General features: G+C 47.3%; 1 non-coding gene across 1 annotated transcript; it reads right to left on the bottom strand.

The window, feature by feature from the left end:
- Positions 1 to 5,873: 5,873 nt before the first annotated feature.
- Positions 5,874 to 5,975, bottom strand: LOC111728282. Its single transcript, XR_002775626.1, has one exon. It is a non-coding gene; the product is annotated as a U6 spliceosomal RNA (small nuclear RNA).
- Between the last annotated feature and the right edge of the window lie 460 nt (positions 5,976 to 6,435).

Genomic DNA, 6,435 nt, shown 5'->3' on the forward strand with positions numbered 1-6,435 from the left:
TTCTCTTGCCTCAGCCTCCTAAGTAGCTGGGACTAGGAGCTCACCTTAACTCCTGGATATTTTTTGTTGTTGTAGTTGCCATTGTTATTTAGCAGGCCTGGGCTGGGTTCGAGTCTGCCAGCCCTGGTGTATATGGCTGGCGTCCTAACCACTGAGCTATGAGTGCTGAGCCAGGAACCCTCTAAGTTACCAGTTGATGTTGCAGGGGGTCCAGATGCTTCGTGGGCCAGGGATGGAACAGGTGGCCGTCCTGGACGCTGGGGTGGTTGCTAATGGTGTGGTATCATGTCACACCAGGGCATTATGATGCTTCTCTGTATTGTTTTCCTATATCCTTCTGGACACTTTTGTGCCATCCTCCCTTCCTAGACTCTTCCATGAGTCCATTCACAGTCATGTAGGGCTTACAGGGAGTTAGTGGGGCTCTGGTGTCAGCAAGGGCCCTGGAATCATCAAATGTGGACAGGCCTTATTAGTCCTGTCCCACTTCCTCCAACCTGGGCTCGTACTGAACGTCTGCCCTTGCATGTGCATTGGCAGGAGGGGTTGCTTGCTGCTGAGCAGAATACAGGCAGGTGGGTGGCTGCCCGCGGACTTCCTGTAGAAAGGGTAGCTCTGGGATGCTTTGTGCTGTGTGGGGCTTCGGTAGGGCCCCTGACTCGCTTGTGACTGGACAGCTGTGTTTGTTTCTGGAAGGATCACATACTGGAAGCTGTCTGGAGAGACTGCTGGAGCTTGTTGACACAGCCCAGGCCCAGAAGCAATTTTGAGATGTTGTAGAATCAAATCCTATGGGATGGCCTTAGTAGGCTGATAGAAAGTGTTTGTAGACATTTGAGGCGTTTTGTAACTGAATTGGAGCTCAGGGTCCTGAATCCTGTCTGTGCACGTCTGGCTGCCCCCAGCTCCCTTCCTGTATCCTGAACTTTGAAGATCACATCAGCTACTTTGCTTAGGGCTCTCTTCCCACTCAGCCCTAACCCAGCTTCTCAAATGTGGCCTGCACTCGAATGCCTAGGGGTGACCCCTACACCTTCTCCATCCTTCTCCCCTCTGCTGTTGGTGTGACAATTCAGAAAACAGGTGCCATTGCAGAGGCAGAGAGGAGAAACTGTGGAGAATGAGAGAGAGGAGGAAAGAAACAGAAGAAGGCAGGCAGTGCCCGACTGGAGTCTTCTGGCTCTTTCCCTAGGAGATGAAGTAGAAGTCACCATTAAATAACCTTCGGGGGACCTGCGGGGCTGAGTTAGTTTGTTAGAGCTGTGGTAACAAAGGATGATAAACTGCGTACCTTAAACAACAGAAATTTATTGTCTCACAGTTCTGGAGGTTGGAAGTCGGAAAACAATGTGTCAGCAGGGTTAGTTTCTTCCAAGGCCTCGCTCCCTGGCTCGCAGATGGCTGTCTTCTCTTGGAGGTGTCTTCATGTCATCTTGCCTCTGTGTGTGTCTAGGACCTAGTCTCCTCTTACAAGGACCCCAGTCATGTTGGATCAGGGCCCACCCCAATGACCTCATTTTAACCTAAAGACCCTATCTCCAAATGATCGTATGCAGAGGTACTAGGGGGTTAGGACTTCATATGAATTCATATGAATTGTGAGGATACACAATTTTGGCCGGAATATGGACCCAGGGTAAAGTTGCAAAGTTTGGGTGTGGGAGGAGATTTTGACATCATTTCAGAGCTGTCTCATTGCAGGCGTCTAGTTCAAGGCAAAAGCCCCATGTAGAAGGTGTTTGTGTTAGGGGGAGGGAGGGTTCCGACTATGCTGAGTTCATGGCAAGCACTTGGCCAATTAGCACTGGCTAATTCTCTTGTAGCAAAGTGGTTTGTGAAGATGTCACTAAAGGATGTTTTTACAGAACTTTAAGTGCCAGAAGTTATGGACGACAATGCTGAGTTTAGCTGGATGCTATTTAAGATATTTGAGGACTAAGGATGTATATAACATGGGAAGAGATGTGAGAAATGCTATTGGTTAGAAATGTCCAAACAGAAGAGAGTATCCTCAAGCTCACTGGTCTTCCCCCCAATTTTTGTGTTGTCACTCATTTAAAATAGTCGCTACAACCTTTATGCAGGGCACACTGCATGCATATCAAATTGATCAAGCAATGCAACTTCTTTTTCTTTTGAGACAGAGCCTCAAGCTGTCCCCCTGGGTAGAGTGCTGTGGCATCTAAACTCACAGCAACCTCAAACTCCTGGGCTCAAGCGAGTCTCTGGCCTCTGCCTCCCAAGTAGCTGGGACCACAGGCACCTGCCACAACGCCCGGCTATTTTTTGGTTGCAGCCATAATTGTTGTTTGGCGGCCCGGGCTGGATTCGAACCCGCCACCTTGGGTGTATGTGGCTGGTGCCTTAGCTGCTTGAGCCACAGGCGCTGAGCCAAGCAATGCAACTTCTATGAATTTATTCCACAAAATAATTCAGTCAGTGACAGAGATGTAAATTGGCTGTCATTAATTATGGTATGATTGATAAAACAAACAGAAACAACCCATGTCCTGAGACACTGGGGACTGGTAAAATTATAGTCTTACTAGGCTGTTGAATCCTATATGGTTACTAAAGGTGATTATGTAGACCATGGATCATAAACTTAAATATTTGTAGTGTGGATTTAGCAATATATATTTTTTTGAGACAAAAAAAGCTGTCACTCTGGGTAGAGTGCTGTGGCATCACAGCTCACAGCAACCTCAAACTCTTGGGCTTAAGCGATTCTCTTGCCTCAGCCTCCCAGGTAGCTGAGACTACAGGTGCCCCCCCACAACACTATTTTGTGGTTGTTATTGTTGTTTGGCAGGCCGGGGCTGGATTCGAACCACCAGCTCAGGTGTATGTGGTTGGCACCCTGGCCGCTTGAGCTACAAGTGCCGAGCCAGTGTGAATTTAAGAATCTTAAGTCTCCTCTGCAGTAACTACCTTACTGGATCACCCCTTTTGGCCAAGAGTATCCCCTAAAACGGAGTTGCTAGCCATGGGAAAGAAGAGCAGACATGCCCCTTCATGCCCCTCTGCAGTAACTACCTTACTGGATCACCCCTTTTGGCCAAGAGTATCCCCTAAAACGGAGTTGCTAGCCATGGGAAAGAAGAGCAGACATGCCCCTTCATGCCCCCCTGCCTTCTTAGAGATGTCCTTTGTGACTCATTCACAGGCCCATGGCTATATAAGATAAACCTGCAGGCCCTCAATATATACAACAATCCACCTGAGTCTGGCCAGTAGTTGGTTTCTGATTGACAAACACTTATCTTAATTCAAGCATTTCTTTCCCCTGACTCCTGGTCTATTACACAAAGCTTAACTCTTGCAGCCAGTTGTCAACTGAAGAATCTTTAAACCCACCTATCACTTGTGGGCCCTGACTTTGAGCCACCTTTTCAGGCCAAACCAACAGAAAACCACGTTTTCCATATCAATTTATGACGTTATCTGTAATTCCTTTTTCTCTGACATGTATAAAACCAAACTATAACCCCACCATAGCTAGTCCACTTGCTCAGGGTTTCTTGGGTGTAGCTCTGGGTTACGGTCCTCAAATTTGGCTCAGAATAAACCTCTTTAAATTATTATTTTTGGCTTCTTTTGCATTGACAGTAGGGACCAAGTAGGTGAGGTAGGTGGCGTGAACAAAGGAGGCAAGCCTGTGTTGGGAGTGGGGAGGGACGGGAACTGTGGATGTTTGGGGGTGAATATTCCAAGTAAACAGGGCAGAGACTCCATGGTTCTAGTTGGTTACTGGCCAGGTGGAGATAGACCCAGTGTTGTCAAGACCTTCCTATTTTTTTTTTTTTTTTTGTCTTTTTGGCTGGGGCTGGGTTTGAACCTGCCACCTCCAGCATATGGGACTGGAACCCTACTCCTTTGAGCTATAGGCACCTCCCAGACCTTCCTATTTTTTAATAGAAACAAGAAGTCTTGATTGTTCTGGGGAATATCATGGTTTATAAAATGTTGGTAACTATCTACAAGAATTCATACACCATCTAGTACAAACAAGACTGAGCTGTGAACTAGATCAGCGTGTGGCCAATGAGTCTGCCATTTCTGATGTGGAATGTTCAGGCTAGACCAGAGCTTCTTTAAGTGCAGTCTTGGAGCAGCAAATTCATCATCACCTGGGAACTTGGTAGGAATGCAAAATTTGAGGCCTCCAACCCAGACTTCCTGAATTAGAAACTCTTGGGGGTGGGACCTACAGTCTTTGATCTGACCAGCCAGCCCGCCAGGTGATTCTGAAGCTTGCTCAAGTCAAGTTGGAGAACCATTGGGTTCCTATGTTTGGTGCCTTCTCCGTTCCCTGTTCTTATATTGGCTCTGGGTGTTAGCTTGGGTTGCTGGGGATCAGAATTCCCCCCCCCCCACTGCCTCCCAGCCCCAGATCTGTAGCATCTGCTGTCCATGCTGCCACTGGGGAGTTGCTCATTTGCTGCCTGTGGTGACTGCTGAATTTTCAGGCTCTGGTTATTTAATTCTTATATTGAGGCTTAACTTTCCAGGTGCTTATTTTGTCTCCTGAACTAGCGTGTAAACTAGAGAGCACGGTTCTTGATTTACCTTTTTTTCCTTGCTTGGCATGGGTTTAGCATAGTGCCTTCTGCATGTGGATGTTCACTAATTACTGGGTGCTCTTTAAGGGGAATAGTTTTATAATTGCTCAGTGCTGCCATATGTATTAAACAGTCAAACAGCATTAATTCTGTGGGCTGTTTCCATCTTTACTCTGACTCTCGCTAATCCTCCTGAGTCATCTCCTTGCCACAGAGAAGAGATGCTGGTTATAGGATAATGTCAGCTAAGCCTCTCCCATCTTCCTGGTGGTGACTCCTGAACAAGAAGAGGTGCAAATTAAACACAGCCTGCGGTGAGGAGGGCGGTAAGGAGGGCGGTAAGGAGGGCGTGTGTGCCTCCCGGCTGGGGGCCGGCCCCTGGGGCCCTTCCTTTTCTCTAGTGGTGGTTTGGGATTCTGTGGTGCAGTTTTAGAGCATCTCTTTAAACCAGCCATAAGCTTTAGGGAGCCCCAAATCAACTGAAAAGCCTGAAATGAAGGCTCCCCAAGGCCCTTTCTTGCTGCCAGCAGAAGTTAGCAGACACTTCACAAGTGGAGGGATTTGGGGCACAGCTAGGCCAGGCCTGACAGGCCAACTTTTCTCCTTCCTTCCTACTCTGGGGCTGTTGTGGTGAAATAGCTTCATAGGACTGAGGAAGCTATTTCACCTAGGATGATAGGGGGAAAGTCTGATTTTCTAAATGTTACCCAGATTACTTTAATGCACATAGTAGAATTTGAGCTGGATTTTCAAGGGAAGACTAATCTTCGGTAGAAAAAACAGAGAGAATGATTCCAAATGGGTCAACAGTGCAGGCAAACCCGTGCAAATGCACCCTGTGCTGGCCACAGGGCAGCAGGCAGGGAGTCGGGTGGGATGGGAGATGATGGTGGAGGGGGCTCAGATGTGAGTCTGGGAAACCTGCTATGCCATGTGGGCAGAAGGGCAGCACTGACACAGTTTTCAGGGGGGAGGGAGACACAGAGCAGTGCTGCAGGGCAAGGCCCCTGGCTTCTCAGCCTGGCTGGATAGGGCAGGACACCCGGGAATGCCGCTTTGGTGCTGCGGTTCACCTCTTTTAAAAAAAAAAATTTTTAAAAAAAAATTATTGTTGGGGATTCATTGAGAGTGCAAAGATTACATTGCAAAGAGAGTGCAAAGGTTACATTGATTGCATTTGTTAGGTAAAGTCTGTGTTATAGTTGTGTCCTGCCCCCCAAAGGTGGGTCACACACTGTGATTTCTTTTTAAAATTTTAAGTTAATATGAGAGTATAGGTCTCATTGTTTGGGTTTGCTAGACAGAGTCCAAAAAAATATGGAACACTTCATGATTTTGAATGTCATCCTTGTGTATGGGCTGGGTTAATCTTCCCTGTGTAGTATTTTAGTGTTGGTGTTGCCGAGCGAGTACTGTCCTTCACCTCTCCATCTTGACACTTAGCTGCATCAGGAGACACCAAGAGTCTGGGAACCCAGATGGCTGGGTTGCTCTGTGTGTGGACTTGAGCGTGATTATCATGTAGTTTGGTGTACAAAGGAAAACCTGACATAGATGCTGATTGTGGACATGGTAGAAAATATAAAATGAGAGAAATGCCAGAAGCCATCTGGACAGTGTAAAAGTGATTCTGATTATAGCCATTTAGGTGAGCTGCTCACCACTCAGGCCTCATGGTCCCAGTCACAGGACCGTAAGCGGGTAAGGGTGTGTCATAAGCTTTATTGTATTTCTGATTGTTCTTCATATGATTTGTCATAGTTTGTTGCTCTTAAAACTTGGTTATCTTAGCTCAGCACCCTAGCACTGGTTACAGTGCTGGCCACATGCACTGAGGCTGGCAGATTTGAACCCAGCCTGGGCCAGCTAAACA

Source organism: Otolemur garnettii, unplaced genomic scaffold, assembly GCF_000181295.1.
Source record: "Otolemur garnettii isolate 467f Iridium unplaced genomic scaffold, OtoGar3 scaffold00147, whole genome shotgun sequence".
Lineage (NCBI taxonomy): Eukaryota > Metazoa > Chordata > Mammalia > Primates > Galagidae > Otolemur > Otolemur garnettii.